This window comes from Cetorhinus maximus, chromosome 21, assembly GCF_964194155.1.
Source record: "Cetorhinus maximus chromosome 21, sCetMax3.hap1.1, whole genome shotgun sequence".
NCBI lineage: Eukaryota > Metazoa > Chordata > Chondrichthyes > Lamniformes > Cetorhinidae > Cetorhinus > Cetorhinus maximus.
Window position 1 is genome coordinate 61699523 of NC_135899.1, and position 23376 is coordinate 61722898.

Here is a 23376-nt window from a genome sequence, read left to right on the forward strand (position 1 = left end):
AGGCAGGTGAGCGCACAGTGGGAACTCAGTGTTCAATGAAACTGACCTTATAGTAACAATATAAAGGCTGAATTCGGCAAGCCTGTGGTTAGCCACAGTGAAAGGCTCGTGCTGACAGGAGCAGATCTCAATCTAAGCCATTGGCTTGCTCAAAATGAGGTGCTATTGCCTTAACAGACTTGGAGGTGCCCTTCAATGTGCCCCAGCAAGGGTCTCCAGGATTGTTATGGTTTGCTGTGCCCTGCACAATCTGGCACAGCAGAGAGGAGCAAGAGGAAGGTGGCAAACACCCCATATGCTTGGAGGAAGAGCATCACGATGTGCCATGCTGTTGATGGCTACAGGCCCTACAGATCTGCATGCTAGTGAAGCCTGTGACATCCTCATCCAAGCACAGCACTACAAAAGTGTACTTGCAGCATTGCAAGCTTTCCATCAAGACCATTGGACAACTACACCCTGCCACCACCACCACCAAACCTCCTCCCAACAGTCACCTATGCCTCCCCCCCTTGTCATATCTGCTTATACTATTCATTTACTCTGGTCAGTTTTATTCCAATGGGAGATGCAACAAAGTAGGTAACGTGACAATGAGTAGCTCACATAAACACGCTAGAGAGCATCAAGGGAACAGTAACAAATGTAATAAGCACCCAAGTGAATTCTTTTGTGCAACTTCGACCTTTTCGTTATACCTTATTACTTATACATGGTGCTACTCCTGTGGCTTCAACAGCTAGATGCAGACTGCTCATCCCCCTGATCTAACACAAAATGCCCCCGGGAGGGCATTCTCTGGATTTTGGAGCCTGCACCTGTGCTCAGTTGTTGGAGCAGGAGGCAGTGCGTGTGGCTCTGTCTGAGGGGCGGAGGGCGAGGGCTGATAGGTGGGGTGCCTTAAGAAAAGCCCCCGCTGCCATGAGCCCTTTCTGCATCTTCGCCATCAGGGCCCACCTGCACTTCCCTGCTAACCTCAGTAAGGAGTTCAGACACCAAGGAAAGGTTTTGTTCAATATTGTGCAAACTAGTAGCCATCGTGCACAGTGTCCTGCCGAGTCAGATTCTCTTGAGGTTAGCCTCTCTTTCTATGGAGGTAGTCAACAGTGCAAATGCCCAAAACATTACAACACTCATACTAGAGATGGACTCATTTTCTACACAAGGATGCACACTGCCTCTGGAAATTCTGACAGATACGTACACATTTGCCATGGCTGCTCCACAAATACCCCATTTAGTGTATGACCCCTGAGGATCAGCATCAGTGTCTAGCTGAGCTTTAAGTGTCCTACCCCCTCCGACAGGGACTGTCCACTGCTGTCCCTATCTCCAGAACCAGCTCCTGCTCACATGTAATGTGCTTATCACCAATAACTCAAATGCTGGACTCCCCAAGGTATGTGTATCTGTGGTGGTGTAAGATGTGCAGGAGTCATGTGACAGTGCAACCTCGGAGGACTCCTCGGGCTCCCCTAGCACCATCATGGGAAATGAAAGATGAGTTAGTGTTGAACGCAAATGAGATTGGGTTTCAAGTTAGCCTAGTGCAGATCATGACATTTAATATATTAATGACATTGATTCAACATAGGTGACAGTTCAGTGCCAAGTGTCAATATTATGTCTAATGCTGTTACCATGTCTCTGAACCACTCCCATCTCTTAACAGCCTGTACTGGCACCATCTTGTTGATCTCCAGGGCTTCTTCCTCCTTTGCAATCATGGTGGCCATAGCTGCAGTTACCCACAGCCACCCTCATCCGCAACCCCAACCTGGTTCTCTATCTCTCCCTGGAATTGTTGGGTCTCTACTCCTGCAGTGAGAACAGGCAGACAGTTACTTGAGAAGTGAACTGAGTTATCAAGGATGGAGTGTGAATACTTAAGGAAGGTGATAGTGAGGAATGGGAGCAATAGGATGAAGGTGAGTGAGAGTGTTGTCTGTTGAGGTAGAAATTGAAGGAGGAGAGTTGAAGGAAAGGATTGTGTGTGATAGCAAGGTGTTGATCAGAGGAGTGCTGTGCAGGAAAATTTTAGGGAAGTGAGAGAGTGATAGCTGCCAGATGAGTGATGCAGGACACTCATCGCTTGACCTCATGTGATTATTATACAGTAACCTTTGTGTTATCTGGCACTTTACCAACCGGAATTCTCTACTAATCGGAGTTTCAGTCAGGTCTGTTTTTTTGATTGGAGATGTCTCTCATCTCTTAGAAGCAGGTGCTAACATTTGTTCCCCGTCAGTCCCACTCTCTCACAGATACTAAAAATTGTCAAACTCATGGGGCAGAATTTTGCTGTTGGCGAGCAGGGGCGAAACCCCAACGTCATCCCGCCCCATTTAAATTTTCAGGAAGGCAGGCCCGCAGCAAAATCAGCTGCAGGCCCGCCGACCTGTCAATGGCCAATTGAGGCCATTGACAGGATCAATTATACAATTAAAGGAATAAATAAATAAATAAATAAAAATACCTGGAAAAGCTCAGCAGGTCTGACAGCATCTGCAGAGAGGAACACAGTTAACGTTTTGAGTCCATATGACTCTTCAACAGAACTGTTCTGTTGAGTCATACGGACTCGAAATGTTAACTGTGTTCCTCTCTGCAGATGCTGTCAGACCTGCTGAGTTTTTCCAGGTATTTTTGTTTTGGATTTCCAGCATCCGCAGCTTTTTGCTTTTATACAATTAAAGGACCTACCCGTCCAACCTTAAGGTTGGTGGGCAGGCCAGGAGCCCTGGCAGCAAATAGATAAAACATGAAACCTCATTTACCGGCGGGATGAGGTTTCATGCAGGGTTTTAAAAAGTTTAATAAAGTTATTATGTAAATTATGAACATGTCCCAACTCATGTGACATTGTCACATGAGGGGCACATGTTAGGGAATTTTTTTTCTATTTTTCATATTTTACAAAGTGTAAGCGATCTCCCTGTGGCAGCACTTAGCCTCAGGGAGATGTGCGCTCTTTTGTGCGCATGCACAAAAGAGCACACTCTCGCTTTTGGGGAATCCCCCTCCCACCCGCACAGGGAGCGCATAGCGCTTCCCGCTGGATGCCAATTAAGGCCCGCCCACATAAAATGGCGGCGGGGCCCACTTCTCCGGCGGGGATCGGCTCCTTGCCCGCCAGAGATTGGATCGGGCCCGCCCACCCAACAGGCAGAAAATTCTTTGGATTCAAATGGATTGTTGTTATCTGCTGTCTGCCCTCGCTCTGGTCTCAGTCGCCTACTGCTCTGCAGCACCATGTTCCCTCAGCATCGCTCACTAGGTTCACACGCTCCACTCCCGTACCTCTTGTGAGACCACCACGAGAGGTGCATCACCACGAGATCACCTGGGAGGTTTCTAATTCATTGAAAACACAGAATTGTTGGCTAACAAGCATTTTTGATTAACTATTTGATTAACCCATTCCCCATGCATACGGAATAGTAGAAATTTTACTGTACGTCTTCTGGCACTGGATCCAGGTCCTTTGCACCACGCTTCAATTGCTCACAGCCTTTGTGACTTGTAGCCACACCTGCTTAGTGAGGCTGGCCTGCCTATGCCTAGCATCCTCAGGAAAGAGGACTTCTCTTCATGTTCACACTGCATCAATCAACACTTCCAGGAGGAGCCTGTGAATAAGGAGGCAGCCTTTCCACATCTTCCATTCATTCTGCAGGTCTTTGTTCCTTCCCACTTATATACTGTATGTTGTAATCACTACTACCATTGTGAGTCCTGTCAGGCTCCTTTTAAACAGAGATCCTTCATTGCTTGTTTATGCCACCCACCCTTCCTGATTGGTCAGGGAACCCACGATAGGATGATAATTAAGATGCTTTAAGAAAGAGACATGGAAAGTTGCACTAATTAATTAATCATGTTCCCAACCCAAAAATGGCCTTGCCATTCTGGCAGGGTTTAAGTCCAGGAGATTCTGTTTGGTGATTTTAAACCATCTCAAACTTTTGAAAATAACTTAGCTTTTGTCACAGAGCCTGTGAAACATAGAACTAATTAAATCAGGGAATCCTCAAGCCCCTGAGGATGATTAAGCCTCTGATTACCAGCTTAATTGGTCTTAACACTCATTAAATAGGCTGCATGCCATTTTTCTGTCTTACGCCTGTAATAGTGACTAGCCAAACAAGAGTTGGTTTGGATTCCAATCCCACTTAAAATAATGCTCAGCTCTTATTGTTCACATGCTGATTGAGATTGACGTTACACTGCATTTGAAAGGAACTTTATACACATCAGGAAACTTTCCGGGATGCTTTGTCAAGAATTCACCAACACTCCATCAACATATATTCTGGAAATTCTCTGAAGGCTTCAAGTTGCACTAATTAATTAATCATGTTACCAACCCAAAAATGGCCTTGCCATTCTGGCAGGGTTTAAGCCTAGGAGATTCTGTTTGGTGATTTTAAACCATCTCAAACTTTTGAAATGAGTGCTGTGCTACTGTAGCCCTTTGGAGACCTTATGGGAATCATCAGGAGGAAAGGTGATCATGGGAAATCTTGCTAGGGCTTCTCTTCAGCCTGGAGTAAGTTCAGGAGAAGGTGAGGTCAGATAGAGAAACACCAGCTACTGGAGGAGAGAGGGGCAAGAGTGATAGTGTGGCGAAGAGGTTGCATGCTCCACAATCTTCTGATCATGAAAGACGACAGTTCTTACCATCAGCCACATGGCCAAGCTCAGGACCTACAATAGGAGGAAGAAGAAGAAATTGAGGTGGAGAGGAAGATTAAATGGACCAGGAGAGTAGAAGAGGGTTGAAAGTAGATGGCCTTCACCTGGGAGCAATGTTCGCTGCCATCTAATTGAAGACTGCTTTTGAGAGAGATCCTCTACCTAACAGAGTACCTTACCTTATGAATGAGGATCCATCCAGAAGCCCGACACCTGCACCCATCCTTTCAGCCCTTTTCCTATGAACAACACAATACAGAAGACCTGTAGGCCACAACCTGTAGGCTTTTAGGTTCTGGGTCCATCCTACCAAGCTGTTGGCTTATTAAACCTTCTTTTGAAACTTTGGTCCTGCAATGTCCCTATCTGACTCTTCTGCAGCAGAGCTGGTTATGTAACCTTGCCCTTTGGCAAGGTGGCACTTGTGATGTCCCTACCACCTGGATTGGCTGCTGCTTGCACTAATGCCCAGTGCATGCCACTGAGGATTCCTTTTCTACCCTAGCCTTTAAGTTACATATGGTGCCGTCCCCCGAACTGGTGTCTGCAACAAGGGTAGACTGAATGGCATCCTCCAGGCTGGGTAGGGATTATGTGAGGTGGCTCTTCCTCCATGGGGATGGATCTTGTCCCTGGAAGCCTGAAGCTGGAAGGGTTAAGTAAGGGCACGCATGACCACTTTACAAGGATGCGTGTGATGAGACTATGAGCAAGGAGAGGTTTGGGGGATTAGGGGTCAGGAATAGTTCTGGATATGTAGGGAAGCTAGAGTGGCCACTACCTAGAGTGCATCTAGATGCATCTCCTGGTGACCATTGCATCTGCTACTCCCCTCCTGTTTAACATCAGCATTACTCCTATATAAGGGGAGTTATCTCCATGGAGTCATGCTTTCCCTCGTTTGATCAGGTCCTGCTAGTGCCTGCTATGTGCCATCTTGTCCTGAAAACAACAGTGAATAAGTGTATTAGGGTGTGTGTGTGTCTGTGAAGGAAGCAATATTGTGAGTTGTGAGAATGTCGGTGTATATTTAGATGGTGGAAGCATTGAATTGACGTTTTGACGCTGGGATGGTGGGGTTACTGAGCAGTCGGTTTCTGAGGTGGGATATTACCATGAACACCAGTGTCAAATCATTAATTTGTTGTTTTTTTTTGTGTGTGGCTCTGCAGGCATAATTTGGTGCCAGTGCTTCTGGCTGTCACGTCTGACAATCTCCTCCCACATCGGCTATATGATTTGCCTCTATCCTACCCTTGTGAGTACAGGGCATCTGTCCTCCAATGTATCTCCACCATCAGGACTTCCAGCCCCACCACTGAGAACCTGTGAGCCCTGACCTTCCATCCCTGTGCCATCTTGAGTCATGTGATTGTTGATCAGCCAACTTACTCCACACCTTCAGTGAAAGTGTATGCATGAAGGCTACATATATCTCTCCAGAAAAATTGCATTTTAGTGCTAAATGCGCAGGTTTCTTTTTTTACCACCACCTCTGTCTCACCACCACTTTCTCCAGGACAATTAGGGATGAGCATCTAATGCTGGCCTTGCCAGCAATGCTCACATCCCATGAAAGAATAAAAATATGCATGCAGGCATGTTTAAATCATGGTAGTCAGTAATTCACCCAAAACTGTGAGCTGAATTGAGACTATTAAACAGGTATTCATAGTAAAACATCCACTAAGGACCTGTTATTACCCTTTCCCCAAAACGATCCCCATAAAGATTTGTGTCCAGAGACTTGACATGAGTTGTGAGTTATGCATGTATGATATTAATACCTATTTTCATCAGCTGAGCTGTTTAAAAATGACTTCTAAAAAGCAAGCAAAGACACAGACTTAAGATGGCTGCCACAAGTCACTTGACCTCTGGTATTACAAGTTGACTAGTTTTCTGGAAGATTCCCATGTGGGATACAATTAAGACATGCCCAAACATCCTCCTATGGAATTTCACACCTGCTGATGTCAATAACCATTTCAAAAGAGTTACTGAAACTGTACTGGACCTCACATTTGCATTTCCTTAAGGCTACCTCTCAAGCAGAGACAGAAGTTTACCAGGATAATAGCTATTGTTATGACACAGCAGATGATGTATGCCAGGCAGATCAAATCCATGAGAAAAACTTAATCATGCTATCACAACAGTTTTGAAATTTGTAGTTTTGAGATGTGTGCCCTGAATTCAGAGGTAACAAGTCCACCAAGACTTAGAGATATTTTTAGAAAATGAAATTAAATATTTATTAACAAAAGAAAAGACTTCAAGCACAGACATAGGTCTACAAATTATTACTTTAATGACTCCTAAAACCTATAATTAATCTGGCTTCCAGATACACCCCCATTAAGGCAACAGTAAAAAAAAAGGGTTTAAACAGATCCAGGCAACTCAACACAATATCCTGGACAGTAGAATTCAAAGTGGCTTTTCCCAGCTTCTGTTTCTGTAGACAGCAGGCTTAATACACAAATACTGGAGGCTTCTCACACTTCTGTTAGATCTTACAATGCCTTCCCTGATACACAGCCTCACTCTCCTTTATACATGTTTCTCCTTTCTAATGTAAATTCCATTGTTCCCATATGCCTTTGGAACTTTACCTTTTTCATAATATAAATCTTTTCATAGTGCTAATATTTCAGTAACCTTTGGGAAAAATAAACACACTGCTTGGCTTAGCTTCTTTTTGAAATTCAAACTGCCCTGATTTATCTAAAAATGCAAATTCTCCTTGCCTTACATTCTAAGGCTTTGTATTTAGCATTTCAAACCTAGATTCTTTGATGAGTCAAAGTCTCCAGACCAGCTGTCTCCAATTCAATTAAATCAGACACACACACACACACACACACACACACACAGAGAAACTATCCAAACCCCACAATACTTTTACAATAAATCACAAGGATATTGTGAGAATTATTATACTTTCATTACACTATATGGAAAGGTGTTTCCTATCTCATCAAGATGAATAATGGATCATTCAGAAGTTAATGGCTGGGATATTACAGAATCTATTGACTTCGGCAATAAAACAATAGCCATGGTCTGTCCAACCATGAGCTACGCAAATACTTTCTGAAATCATTATGGGGAGAGGGATCATGTGACTAGAATAACCATTTTTGAAATCTCTTTTATTACAACATGTAAGCTGCTAAGGAATAGTCTGGAAGAAACCTGCTGATGAGGCATTGATACTCTCCCTCTTCACTTTTCTCCCAAGTTTCAAGATCTCTTTGACAGTTTGAAATCCAGCACAGAGAGAATTCCCATCGAAAGAAACCTCCAGTGCAAAAATCATTGACATTTGGAAAAACCAGATTATGCTTTAAAAATAAATTGCCTCTGGCAATTACAGTTTACATGGGCTTCAACTCCTGAAATTACATGGAGAAAAAATCTGCCACAGCTACAGATACCAATGAAAGACTCATAAACAGTGAACTCTCACTCTCAATTTTTTATCTTTTAGCATCAAATTTTACTTTGAGCTGAAAAGTAACTCCATACTGTAGAAATTGTAAATTTTGCATGCTTGTGTGTGTGTGTGTTGCAAAGGTCGAGACGTGGGTTTGGCTTTTTAAATTTTTTTTAGTATCTTTTACCTGTGTGGGTTTTTAACTCAATAAAAACTAAATCCTTTTTATTTTAAACTTAAGCCTGCCAGCCTAGTTTCTTTGTAATCAGCACATAAATGGTCAAGCACAGACATTGACTAAATAGCTTTATCCTTATCAATCCACAAAAACACCCTGTTATGGTCAGACTTGGAGCAGTAGAAAAGGGGAGTCATTTGTACCCCTCCTCACATGGCCGTAACAGACTATAGAGCTTGAAGGTGAATTGTAATATGGTGATAAAGACATACTGGTAGAACAAAATGCTTCTCTGTGTGGGTCTCTTCTTGTGGATATTCAATTTATTAGTCTCTTTTTTCATGGTGGCTGGCAGAACAGTGGTCATGTGGTACTGGCAAAGCTGGGAACTTCAGGTTCAACTTTCATAATAAATGATTGCTAAAGCTTTGTGCAGAAACGGAATGGTGCAAGGAAGAGAGCACAGTGGGACTCTGAGCTCGAAATATCCTGATTTGGATGATTTCTAGTTCATTTTGTCTAATTCACAATTAAAACAATTAACTTGGCCTCTATACTTTCCTGAAATTGGCTTACCGGGATGTGGGTTTACAGGTGCCTGCAGAACCCCAGTATCTGTCCAAACTCCTGTTCTTCATCTGTGAGATTTAGATTGTGAGTGGTGTGTGCTATTTAACCATGTGCATCATCATGGTCAGATTTGTTCTTGTTCTGAGTAGAGTCATAAAAAGGTACTTCTGAGCTGTAGCCAATTGATAGCAACTGGTTCTCACAATTAGGTTCTTCCATCAAGTTAGATAGCAGGACTTAGGTTGGCTTGGTTTATGCCATTGAGTTTACTCCTCTACGGCTGCAGTTGAGGTGCACAATGTTAGCAGAGTGAAGGAATATTTTAGTCCGCACCTAACCTCTGCTAGTGTGGGAGTGCACGATGAAGAAAGTTGGTGGACAGAAGTATTTCATTCCCTATTATGTGGGTGCCACCTTGACAATTGGAAAGTTCACCTCTAAAGCATTGTAAGAAAATATTCTAAACAGCAGCTTAGTAAGGATTTTACAGTCACAGTGCTGATTTTAGACCTCCAGGATCTTATGTTATTTTCCGGTTGATAGCCAAGTAAGTGACAAAAGCAGGGCCTCACTCCAACATCCATTTGTTTTTTTCTCACAGAAACATTCAACCTGCACCACTTGGCAACTGAAGCTATATGAATATATTGGACACTGGTTGTGCTGACTGCCATTGCATTTTATACAGATTTTGATTACATTGGCAATATGGTTTGTAAGCTGTCAGTTTAAGTGAAGAATTTAGGGAAGGCAGATGCACATGTCAGTACCCTACATGAAGATCATGAACTAATAGAGAACGCAACTTTGTTCAGCTTTCTTGACTCTATGGTGCCCTTTCTACTGTACAATCTGTGCGACCTTGAAAGCAAACTTTCTTTTTTCTCTTTGTTTGCAACAATGAGATTAACAGAACTGTGTTAAAGTGTGGGCAGCATCTTGTACAAGTAAACAAAAATAGTTAAGGGCAGAGTAACTGAATAGTGATTCAGTTGAGTAGTGAAGCTGATGTTGTGGTCCAGAAACCACTGGCCATTTTTAAAACATCAAATGGGCATAAGAAACAATCCCCGCACCTGAAGGTGGAGGTCTGAGAATTGCAAGAATTTGACTCGGATGAGACTCAGGTCTTATCACCTCAGCAGGCAGCTCATCTGATGACTGAATATACTTAATTTCAGGCTGCCTGACTCACTGGCACTGTTCTTTGAATAAGACACAGGATGGTAGGATGGACACAATAGGAAAGAGACTGATCATGGCCAGCAGAAGCACTGTGGAGCATGTTAATTATCATATCTAATAGACCTACCACCTCTTTTAGGCGGCTTCTACAATATTGCACTGCACAACACAATGCTGCATAATATAAATGCATAACAGTAGAAATTATATGCTGCTGCATAATATTTGTATATGTCTACTGATGGCCTGAACCAATTACAGGTTGGATGATGTTTCAGATATTGGAATGAATCGTTTCTCTTGTCTGTTTTATGTCTGTAAAACTGGTGCAACAAGAACTAACTTCCAGCCTTTGGATTCTCAAGAATGAAGCGCCAGCAGAACCACAAATATATAACTGACTTAACTTGTCTCCTAATTGTTCAATGAATTATATAGTTCATTTTTAGTTAAATCTTTTTCCAAAAAATCCTATACTAAATGAACAGACCGTGGGAGAGGTATGTTGATAGACGTCAAAAGGGGCTATAAAAAATTGACTGTGATGCAGGACCTAATACCTATGAGGTGTGTCCAGCTGGTTCTATGGTAACACTAGACATTACTTCAGTCACTCTGTATATAATATTCCACTGCATAATACAATGCCATGTATAATGTCCTTTAGGGAAGGAAAGCAGCTGTCCTTACCTGGTTTGGCCTACATGTGACTCTTAAATGCCCTCTGACCAAGGGCAATTAGGGGCAGGCAATAAATGTTGGCTTAGCCAGGAACGCCCAAATCCCATGAACAAAAAAAAATACATTGGAAACTATATGATGCTCTATAATATTTCTTTATGTTTACTGCATGAATTCATGTATTTTAATGTAAAACAAAAACATCTGTTCATTATATATGTTTGATAAAAGTTAGGGCTTAAGCTGTTTAGAGATACTTGGGTTCCTACATACAAACATATGAATTAGGAGCAGGAGTAGGCCACTCAAGCCTGCTGCGCCATTCAATAAGATCATGGCTGAGCTGATTCTCACCTCAACTCCATATTCCCACCTACCCCCGATAACCTTTCACTGCCTTGCTTGGGTTCCTTATTCCTGCAGACCCATTTTGTTTTAATTTTCCCTAATGGAAGTGAATGAAGGGCATCGGAAGTTTCCCTATTTTCTGTTCATGATCACTGAAAGAGGGCAAAAGCTTTTAGTATCAACTACATTCAGCCATTTCATAACTGGGTAACATAAAACATTTTGGATCCATGGTGCATATCCTTCCATGTGCATGGATGCATTTTGAAAATACCAGGAATTCCAAAGCATCATTCTGTTTTCAAAAATTGGATAGTGTTAAGCCAAATAACCATTCATGTCTCTGTGGTAACAATTAAGTGTTTTTATTTCCAGACCATTTTAGAATGTTCCAATTAAAGTACAACACAAGTGATACAAGAGAGGTGCACTTACTCCTATCAGTGTTCAGTAACAATATACAAATACTATATTGATCACTACCACCACCACCCCCAACCCGTCCCCACATCTACCACAAAATCTCAAGCAAATAATAATTGGCCCAAATATTGCAATATCTGCATCATCAAAATCAGAACTTAAGTTGGGAGAGGTGCATCAGGATCACACAGAAGTCAATCCCTCTGCTTGCTGGCAAATCATTCGGTTTCTAGATACTGACTGATGAGGTGCAAACCAAAGAGGAATTCCTGCTGATATTTCTTCCACCTCTCTGATTTGAGCAATGCTATTGTATTTCTTCAAAGTCACACATGGCATTATTGTCCTCAAGGCTGTCTTCAGTCCTGATACCTGTTTTCACTTTTAGAAATAGTTTCCCAGCCACCCGTTCGGGTTCGGCCACAGACACGATTGAACTTACGCTAGACTGTGGCCAACTTTTCATATTTGTTTCCTCGTGCGGCATAATTCCACTGAAGTCCTTTTGCTTAGAGCATAGAGTATCACTTCTGACTTCCAAATAAATTAGACTTCACCCCCTCTTTTACATTGCCTTGAACTTGAATTCCCTTTGCTGTACCAAGTTTTGACTGAATAAGGATTCGTACTCTTCCATGGGTGTTGGAACTTAATGTTGGCCCAGTTTAACACTGGATTTTAAAACCAATATTCATCCATCAATGAGGGATCTTTAGCCTTAACCACAATGGCAGACAATTCCTCAGGGGTTCCTCAGGGTAGTGTCCTCGGCCCTATCATCTTCAGCTGCTTCATCAATGACCTTCCTTCCATCATCAGATCAGAAGTGGGGATGTTCCCTGATGATTGCACAATGTTTAGCACCATTCGCGACTCCGCAAATGCTGAAGCAGCCCATGTCCAAATGCAACAAGACCTGGACAATATCCAGGCTTGGGCTAACAAGTGACAAGTAAAATTTACGCCATACAAGTGCCAGGCAATGACCATCTCCAACAAGAGAGAATCTAACCATCGACACTTGACATTCAATGGCATTGCCATCACTGAATACCCCACTATCAACATCCTGGAGGTTACCAGTGACCAGAAACTGAATTGGATTAACTGTATAAATACTGTGGCTACAAGAGCAGGTCAGAGGTTAGGAGGTGACGAGTAACTCACCTCCTGACTCCCCAAAGCCTGTCCACTATCTACAAGGTACAAATCAGGAGTGTGTTGGAATACTCCCCACTTGCCTGGATGAGTGCAGCTTGACACAGTCCAGGACAAAGCAGCCCACTTGACTGGCACCACATCCACAAACATTCACTCCCTCCACCACCGACGCACAGTAGCAGCAGTGTGTACCATCTACAAGATGCATTGCAGGAATTCACCAAGGTTCCTTAGACAGCACCTTCCAAACCCATGACTACTACCATCTAGAAGGACAAGGGCAGCAGATAGATGGGAACACCACCACCTGGAAATTCCCCTCCAAGTCACTCATCATCCTGACTTGGAAATATACCACCATTCCTTAACTGTCACTGGGCCAAAATCCTGGAACTCCCTCCCTAACAGCACTGTGGGTGTACCTACACCACATGGACTGCAGCGGCTCAAGAAGGCAGCTCACCCCAACCTTCTCTATGACAACTAGGGATGGGCAATAAATGCTGGCCCAGCAGCCCCTTGGGACTGAGGATGACTATTTTCCACTCCTGAGTTGTGGGCCCTGAGGTGACTTAAAAAGTCCAATGCCGTGTCCGCACACTCTGCCACAGGTGAGGCAGGCAGTGTTTAACGAGGCAGGTGGGTGGGATGCTCGGATTTTGGTACGAAATAATGACACAGTTACTGCAACCTGGTGCAAAATTCAAATTTAATATCTGCCATCCAGCTGGGCACTACAATTTTGCGCAGCCCCTTTCCAGTTATGGTACACTTGCCAACTATTACTGACATGATTCACAAAAATAACAACAGTGCACTACTACATGCACATCAAAAGGTCCAATATTCAATCATTTTAACAATATGCTTTCTTTATCCTTGTCACTACTGTTAAATCTAAACATCTACTCATCTTTTGTAGTAGTAGCTGATTGCTTTTAATTCAAGACCCCATGGAATATTCCCATCAAAGAATAACATAAGTAATACAAGAGGTGTGTAATTGCTACAGTGTGTTTACTCCCATCAGGAGACCATCTAGTATTTAGTCATCAATATGCAAGTCTTATACTTAGTTTGGAGATTATTTTCAGTGGAGTTGGAATTTTTGCCACCGCATTTGCAGAGTTATGTTTCAATGTACAATTTTAATATTCCCACTTTTTATGCTGGCATGAAAATTGTTCCATGGGGGATGCTTTACCCTTATTGCCAAGCCTTCTTGTATAAAGAAAATCTGCTTGATATGTTATTTTCAATGCTGTTTATCTTAATAAGTGGTTTTTGTGAGGGAAATGGCTTACAGTTTTTCAATGTAGCTTAAAATACCTGGCAATTATCTAAAAAGGTACATAAATTACTATGATTATGGCTTTTTACCGTTCCAAGTAAGGAAAAAGTTTTAATTGCCAAGGGCACCATTTTTGTTGTCCCGTCAGATTCAAGCTGTGTAGTCTTATTATCCCTCTGAAAGAGTTTCACACCAGCATGAAAACAGATAATACATTTGTGTGAACTACTAAATTGATGTCTAAAGCACTATACACAGCATCCTATGGCAATGGAGGTCACCAGATATCCTTACTTTCCTTGATACAAATGTTTTCTACACTCCAAATAGGTGACACCTTGGGCGTGAACCAGTCATCCAGTTTAAAATCCATTAACCAAGTTACCAAATGCATTGATACAGTGAATAAATCGATTTATATATTTCCTATGATTATTCAACAATAACGTGCCAAGTATGATTTCCATGTTGTGTGTTTTCAAAATATCCTGGAAACAATTTGCTTGTGTTCATCCATCCATGTACCGACATTAAATGAAACTGCTGGAATTAGAAATGGATTTGTATACCACCTGTATATTCGTCAAGTGAAACCAAGTGCATAATTACTAACTTGGCTGCCAAATTCCCACAACAATGTCATGACTCATGCATTCTAGCTGATTCCAATCCAGGAATTTGAGAATGAAAATTACAGCTAGCGACGGGTGGATATAAATAAACACTCTTCCCTTTTGTCATCAGCTTCAACATTCTGCAGTGATGACTTAAGTTTCTTTTAGTCTCCTGTTTGTTTATCCGGATGTGAAGTAAAATTATAACAATGCACTTTTGGTACTAGTCACAATACTGAAGTAGGTTTTAACCTGGGTTACAGGGATTCACCATCACATAATTTCAAAGCTATTCTGAGGATCAGAGAATGTTGAAGATTGTTAAACCTTATTCTATAAATTGGCAGGAATTTAATAATGTCCACAACTGGACATTGATTATTTAACCAGTTACACACTCTGAGGAATAAACAAAACATACTTCTGTACATTTGTCCAATTTATTGAGCTTGTCCAATTTAAAGCGAGCTTGAAAATGTTCTCATCCCAAAAAATAAATTTGATTAATTATATTATAACAGTACCAGTTGCCTTGACACACCAATTTTACAGTGGGTCTCCAAAGCAGGCATTAGGCCCCTTATTTGCATATTCAAAGGAGCTATTGCCTGGTTCACACATGGGCATGGGGCACCCTTTAATTTTGTCTTTTTCCCAATTTGGCGAGTAGCACAATTCAGGCTGGAAACATACACATGCCCACCATATTGTGGTCTTAGTAGCTGTTTAATGCTTGAAGATCTAGGTGTTGGTTTTGCTAATATTACTTTAATTAATATTATGAATGTCATAAACAACCGACATTTACAAAAAATAGGAAAAGGACCAGCATTTAATTCCTGGGTTTCATGTGGTGCAGAGAAAGACTTCCTCTATTTTGAAGTTGTCCTCCACTGCAAACAATGATCAAAAATGCATAAGGAAGCTGATAGTGCAAGAGGTGAATAAGTAGTAACATTAACAGTAAACAATTAACTTTCAGCAGTCACAGAGGCGAGTTAAATCCTTTTTGTTTGTCTAAGATAAAAATCAAAATTGCTTTTAATGTAGATCAGTAAGCCAGTATTTGATAGAACATGAAAGGGTAATGTTTTAAATAGATGCTACATCTGAATGGAGACCAGCGTGAAAATAAAGAGTACTCAGGTAGTGGGAATGCTAACCAGATTATTATGGAGGCCTGATCAACCTCTGAAAATCTGGAGGAGAGGAGAAGCTATGCAGGATTAAGTTGCAGACATCATAAGTGGCAGAGGATGTTGTGGAAGATAAAGAGAATAATTGGATGGAAATATCCTGGAGGAATAAACAATTCCACCCCCCCCCCCCCCCATCCTTTCAGTGTCCTTAGTTTTGATCTAGTCCCTAAAATGGATAATTTTGCTGCACAAAACTGACCATAATTCAAGAATCATTATTAAAACATTTATATCGTGCCATATCATGAGTGCTAAAGTGCTTCACATAGCAAATTACTGTGATATGGTTAATATGATTACAGACAACAATTAATCTGTTACCCGGTGATATTGATTTTCTGGAAGGAATGTTGGCAAATTACCATCAAACTGACAGCTTGTGATGGTGAATAATGTTGGGAATGGGATATTCACAGTGGCATATTAGGGAGTTATGATACACAGTTGGAGCAGACCAGAGGGCACCTTTTCTCTGTATCGGTCCCATGATATACAGAACTTGCAATCTCGTGTAGCATATAAAAGGTGCACTGCAACAACTCGCCTATCCTCCTTTGATAGCACCTTCCAAACCCATAACCTCTACCATCTAGAAGGACAAAGGCAGCAGACACCATGGGAACACCACCTTCTACAAGTTCCCCTCCAAGTCACTCACCATCCTGACTTGGAACTATATGCCGTTCCTTCACTCACTGGGTCGAAATCCTGGAACTCCCTTACTAACAATACTGTGGGTGCACCTACACCAGGTGGACTGCAGTGGTTCAAGAACATAGCTCATCACCACCTTCAAGGGCAATAGATGCTGAATTTACCAGTGACGTTTACATCCAATGAAAGAATTTTAAAAAAATGCCTGTTGCAAACCTTGGATGAAAAATATGTAAATTAAACAAATGAAATTGGCAACATTAATATTTAAAATAAAAATTAAATACATGGAACTAAATAAACTAATTGAAGGCAACATTCTAAGTGCAGTAAGTCTCAATTTCTACAGTGGCACATGATTTAGTAACACTATATACCCGACTTCATCTATTGGTCTCATTTGAGGCACTTTTGCTGATTGCCTCGGTGCTGATTATGAACCATCTTTCTAATAGCATGATGAAGGTCTGGCACACTTTAAATCATAGACGGTTCAAACAATTTCAGCAGAGTTAAACTGCACAGAGCAGGAAGCGCACCACAGAAGAGATAGCAAAGGCAGTAGGTCAATCAGCAGCAAAAGGAAAATAGGAGGGTTGAATTCTCCTTTAATCTATTTGATACTGGATTAAAGACAGTATCTGGGATTTTCCCTCTGCTCCCTGATCACCTCTACATTAGTGTTATGGTGAAAGGCAACACAGTATTTGACAAATTGCTGGTATAATCAATACATTAGACTTGATGGAACTATTAGCTGTCATGGAAATCCTGTGCACAGGAGAATGACCATATATGGCAGGCAAAGCAGCTGATGATGTTGCTAGAATCTGGAATGCCTGTCTAACCCAGGAATGGATTCTACAACACAAAAATAAAGAATTTTCAGATGAGGTGAACAGCAAACAGGCCGGATATTGTGTATCAGAGGCACGGCTGTCTGTTTGCACCAATATCTTAAGATTGCAGGTCTGTTGCTAAGGCATTTCTTCTGTCCCGAATGTACTCCCGCTCCTTCCATTATCAGTGTCTATTGCTGTGAAGCATGGATCTCTGTTAACCCATCCCGCTGCAGTGCAGCAGCTGCAGAACACATTGTCACCTAGTTGAAGTCAAACCATTCGGAGGTTAGGCGAGACCAATTTAGCGAGTCCCCTGAGGGAGGATTTGGTGTTTCACGCAGCACAGCCGGCAGTCTTCCTCGCAGGCATGAAAGTGGAATTAAGGTTGTAATCGGGAGGCTGGGAGTGTTCCACCACGAGGTAAGCGGCAATCTTCTCACTATGAAAAACCCTTGCTGTGGTCCCCACTCCCCCTTCCTCTCCTCACTAGCATTTCCTGACTTGATAGGACTGTGCTGCAAATTCAATGATCATGAGACCGGTGCTTTGCCATCGCATGCATTTAGCACTCAACAACCTTTCAAATAATCTATTTGGAGATGGAAGAGGAAATTCAAATGCAAAATCAAGGTAGGCTTGTTTGTTCTGTCTGCTTTGCCACTTGCTGTGCTGCTGTTTCATGAGTTTTATCCTTGATGTGAGGATGCAGGGCGATCCGTAGTCTGATTAGTAAGGATGATTTAGGTGAAAACAGCCTCAAAGTAGCACCATTTAAAGGGATTATCTGCTTTCTTTTTGCTGCATGTGCCTTCAATTTGGTGATATTATCATAGCACTGCAAATCTGCAATTAAACATCAGCATATAAAGAGCAGATCTTGACCTGCAATTATTATCTTCAAGATTTAAAGGTAGCATCAAACCAAAATGATCTCTTTGAAACCTGGTATTTTTCTTTTGATAAGAGACTGCTGAAATGTTGCCATGACACATGTCAACATTTCATCAGTCTCTTCAATTTATCAATTTAATCAATTTATTGTTGCCAGCCATTGACTGGGTTTCTAGAAGCTTATGATCCTCTTTTGTGCTGCTAAGTGAAAAGGAGCAGAACCGGAGAATTTTTTTACCCAAAAAACTCAATCTTGTAGACCTGCTTGCCATAGTCTCCATATTGTGCCTGTTTTTACTGCAATATGGTCAGAACATAAATGGAGCTGTCAGTTTTGGGCACCAGCTTTCTTTTGAGAGATTTTGTTAAGTTTCCTGCTGTTATCATGTTAAAAGATTTTTTAAAATCATCTTTATTTTTAGAGGGATTTGGTACTCAAAATAACTAGTTACAGATTGAGCCTGAAAACTAAGTGAAGAGAATCTGTTCCTTTGAGCATTTAATTTACTGGAACAAAAGATTACCAGGCTAGTAGTGGTAGTGACATTTGTAAGGAGATTATGATGATGAGGTTGTGGCACCTACTCTCCGCTTTGTTAGATTCTCGAACACCTATATTTACAAAATGTAGGCTAAGTTCAAAGTCAGTACAAGAGAGTTGAAGGTATTTCATCTTTCCGCAGAATTTGGTTATCTCCAGTTTATTATTGCACAATTAAAATGCTGTTACCACCTCAGTGTGGAGTTTTTGGACAGGTTTAGACCTGAAAAGAAGCTTGTGCTGACAACCGGGTTGTGTTGCCACTGAAGAAACTTCACATTGCAGTGCAAACTTTTACAACACAGGATTTGTACTGTTAAATCTTATGACATTAAAGCTTGAATAGGAAAGATAAAATTGCAGAACAAATCAGGTTTGCTGCGATTAAATTATCATGTCACCCTCATGATGATATTCAGTGAGATATAATGCCATACACCACTCCTTTAAGATGTGTTTCTTTCAACTTTTAATTTGCCAAATTCACCACTGATAGAATCTTCACTTAAAACCAGCATCATGAAAAATTGTTCGCAAAACTTATTTTTTGTTCACTTGCTTACACAAACAACATCAATGATGTAATTCATGGTGTCAAAAAAAAACTTTTGAGGATGAGGTCCTTGTAATTTCCAGGGAATTGCTTCAGGGACAGATCTGACTCTCATTCCGAGCTGCTGCAGAGTTGGAGAAGGGGTAGGAATCCTCCTTCAGGGAATTTCTGCTAATTAGCACACCGCAGTAGATTATTCCTGTCAGTAATTCCTCTATTGAATCCTTTGAGAACACCAATGGAGGCATCAATTGTGAGCCTTTGCCTTACCAATATGACTTTTAGCTTTTTACTGAGAGGAGCCAGTTCTCTCCCTAATTCCCATGCAGGCTATTATTTCAAGACATGAGCACCTCTGAATTGAAACTGCATGAGGTGGATTCTCAACTTGCTACATTGATGTAAAACTGTCATTGTGGATCAGATACTTGTTATAGAACTGATTTTCATGCCTATTCTCAAAATTGGAAATCAGCAATTTTTTGCCTCGAGGGGATTGGCACAAACAACCACACCTCATCAATTCCCTAATCTATTATACCATAATGCCAGGCTCTGGGAGGGAGGGGTAAAGAGTGTTTATGTTATATTTGTGCAAGTGTGTATAATTATATATAACATTTTCCATAGCTTTGAAGAAGACCAAGTGAGGTCAGAGAACAGGGAATAATTGGACCAGGGTTAGCTAATGTAATTGAGTCCTCAATTTCAAGTTATATATTCTGCTCTTATATTTATAATATAAATTCTGATCATATTTATAATGGAAACTACCTAAGTAATTTTGTCATTATTACAGTCTGCATCCAATGTTGGAGTTGCTGCAGGACAAGTTTACATAAAGCAGTTTCTAATACAAACTTGGGCATGTCAATTTTGCCATTTATAAATTCCTCAGTTTCTGCAGTCATAAGAGTTATAATACACTATAGGAGTTTGTGTGCTTGTGGATATCATGGGGGCTAATTTCCATAGCCGCCGAAAACTGGTATAGGGATTGTGATGTGTGATTAACTCATTCTCGTTCAACATGATGCAGACAGCCCACCAGTGTTTTACTGCCTGCTGATGAACATAATTGCAGCTTGCACCTAGCACTGACAGTGTTGAGTTGCTGAATGTTTCAGAAGGGGGCCCATAGTTGAGCGACTAGCAGCACTTAAAGGTAGCCTGCACTACTTAAAACCAGCTGCACCACTTAAAGAGGAGGAGCATTGTGGCTGGAGTAGGTGTTAGAAGTCATACTGCAACTGGTTCTGATGTGGGAAAGAAGAAGAATGAAACATGGGAGAGAATGGGCACCAAGATTTTCGGATGCTGCACCGGAGACTTGATGGAGGAGACCCACCAGATATGTGCTCAAAGGACAGTGACAGTAGATAGTCATGGAGATTAAAGCCTGGAGTCAAACCTGAGGACCTGGATGCAGTGCCGCAAGATGTTCAATAACTTCCGATGAGTGGTTAAGGTTATTGAATGCATCTTAAAATGCCCAGCTGCACTACTAGTTTCTGATACTGTTTAACTCACAACAGCCTCATCACTCATCTACCAACAATCTCTATCAATCAGGGCTCATACTGAACATTCATATGTTATGCTGTACCCTTGCACACTTAGTACTGTTGCAAATCTCACACCCATATTTCACAGCTTACAACCACATTTCACAGCTTGCACACACTGCCAGCTATTGAACCAGGACAGCCACATTCCCTGAACATTTTGCACAACACCCACTGATACACTTCCCTCTCTCTCTTGAGGACAATGTGGTGCACAACCGGAGGTACCAGAAACAGGTGGAGGACAGGTGCACAGGTGTGTCCAACTTGCATGGAGGAAATGGTGATGGCCATTATTGGGCCACCCATTGCTGAGGCCACAGACAATGAAGGGAGTGCAGCCATTGAAGATCTTCAAACCTAATCCTCCTCCTTGCATCCCACTACCCTTTCATCCCACACACTTTCTTCTGATTTTTCAAGCTGCAGATGGTGTAAGCATGCACCTTTTACTTCCCTGACATCGCTCCCCCCCCGCCCCCCGCCCACCCCACCATCCCTGCATCACAAGCTTAGCCTTGTGCCTTTCTCCTTTTCAGATGTGCAAAAGGTGCAATCTGACCAGACAGCGGAGGAACAGCAATGATGAGAACATAGCAATGTCACTTGAACTCAGATACTGACACTGTGCATAATTTAAAGGATACCATAGAAGGACTTGTAGGTGGTGAGAGACAGGACATGAGTGGCCTGCAGCCAGGACGGGGGCATGGATAGCTCAGGTGCCAGCTCGCTGGAGGGTGAGGTTGCACATACATTCTGCTGCAGAGGACTCAGATGAGCATTTTCATGGAACAATGTAAGGAAGAAGGCTAATAGGTATGCATAATTAAATGTTTGGTGCAGTGGGAAGCCAGTCAGGAAGCCTATGGTCAGTGTAAAGGAGCAGGGAGGGGGGTGGCACCAATTTAGTACAGGTTTTTATGCAGAGCCTGGAGCCCAACATTCCCAGCATGAAAGTGATTGCTAAATTAGTTCATGTTACTGAAGCACAGGCATCTCACACTGTTTGTCTCTAAGGTTTAGGTGGGAAAATTGCCCCCTGAACATCTTGGGCAGAATAGCCTCCTGCTGAGAACCCTACTCCCCCTCCTCCCCCTCCTCCCTCTTCCATCAGCTTGTACTGCTCTTTGTGCCCTCTGCACATTTTCCAAATCATGCTGAATTCCAAGCAGAATGCCTACTAGTTCAACCATACCTGGGAGCAACTGCTTTGTGCAGAAGCCTGAAGTCAGCAAAAATTCTGTAAGCACCTGTCACACCATTCCCTGTAGACTTTTGTAATTTGAAACAAATATAGAAAGTACCAAACAAGTGGAGAGTTGTTGCAACAACCAGAAGAAATCAACCAGCAACTAACCTGTAAGTAGTTGATCATTTTAAATAACGCTGGTGGAGGTCCTTCCTGCTGCTGAATCCATGTTTAGCTGTGCAAGGTTAATAGCTGGAGAGTTGAGATTCAAAATGGCAGTGCTAGTGCCAAATCCATATTACGCACTTTGATGTCCTGATCTGCCTGCTCTGAATATTTCTGCTGGGTGTCACTGCACGTGTGCTAATGCCCTCATCGATATGGCATCCCAAGCAACTCACACAAAAGTGTATGTAAGTGTCTCAGATGCCATTTGGACCATAAACAGCACCCAAACGATGGACAGTACAGGTCCGAATTTCGTGCCGCATGGCTTCATGTCGATGCTTGAATTTTAAATTTGTATATTCACAATTATTAGGTTGACTATATAAGCATGTCATGCAGGAATTACTCCATCCCACCAGCTCTGTAATGCCTCAGTCTTTTGTTTCCTGCTCCTTAGACAGTGTGGGCTGGATTTTCACTCCCAAGACGGGGAGCTCGAGTCAGGAAATTTCCCAACTCGGTGCACCCACCTTGGGGCAGAAAGTGCACCAAATGGTGCGATTTCTACTCTTGGGGCGGGGGATTGGGAGCGGAATGGTCAGGTCCATCACCCTCCGGATGCAGATCAGAGAAGGTCACAGGCTGTCCGCTTCCCTTCTCTGGGACTTCGTCCAAATTGTTTTGTTAAGTATATGGTCATCAAGCCCTCTCTCCTGATCCACCCATTCCTCATGCCCCATCCATGTCAACTCATGCCTTCCACCACCCCCCATGGCCCCTTATAGCCATCGTTCCAACTTAATGCTGTGTTTACGGACAGGAGGGGGATTAATTTGAACAGCCCTGATTTCTCCTCACACCGCCCATCCGTAAAAAGAAGGGTGTTTTGATTTTGATTTCCCACCCTTCAGTTTTGGTGTGATCAAATTTCTATTAATAACTCAACACAAACTCTTCAATGAAGAATGTTGGAGGGCGTGCCAGGAGCAGCACCAGGCATACCTAAAAATGAGGGGTCAACCTGTACTTCAACACACCGACAACTTGCGTGTCAAACAGCATAAGCAGCAAGCAATAAGCAGAACTATGTGATTCCACAACCAACAGGTCAGATCTAAGCTCTGCAGTCCTGTCAAATCCAGTCATGAATGGTGGTGGAAGATTAACTAACTCACTGGAGGAGGAG

The 23376-nt window shown here is 42.2% G+C and overlaps 1 long non-coding RNA gene across 1 annotated transcript in view; it reads left to right on the forward strand.

Moving 5' to 3' along the window:
* Positions 1-17720: 17720 nt before the first annotated feature.
* Positions 17721-23376, forward strand: part of LOC144695904 (uncharacterized) — a 256729-nt gene continuing 251073 nt past the window's right edge. The window contains exon 1 of the long non-coding RNA XR_013580028.1: positions 17721-17910. This is a non-coding gene — a long non-coding RNA (uncharacterized LOC144695904). The remainder of the gene's footprint in view (positions 17911-23376) is intronic.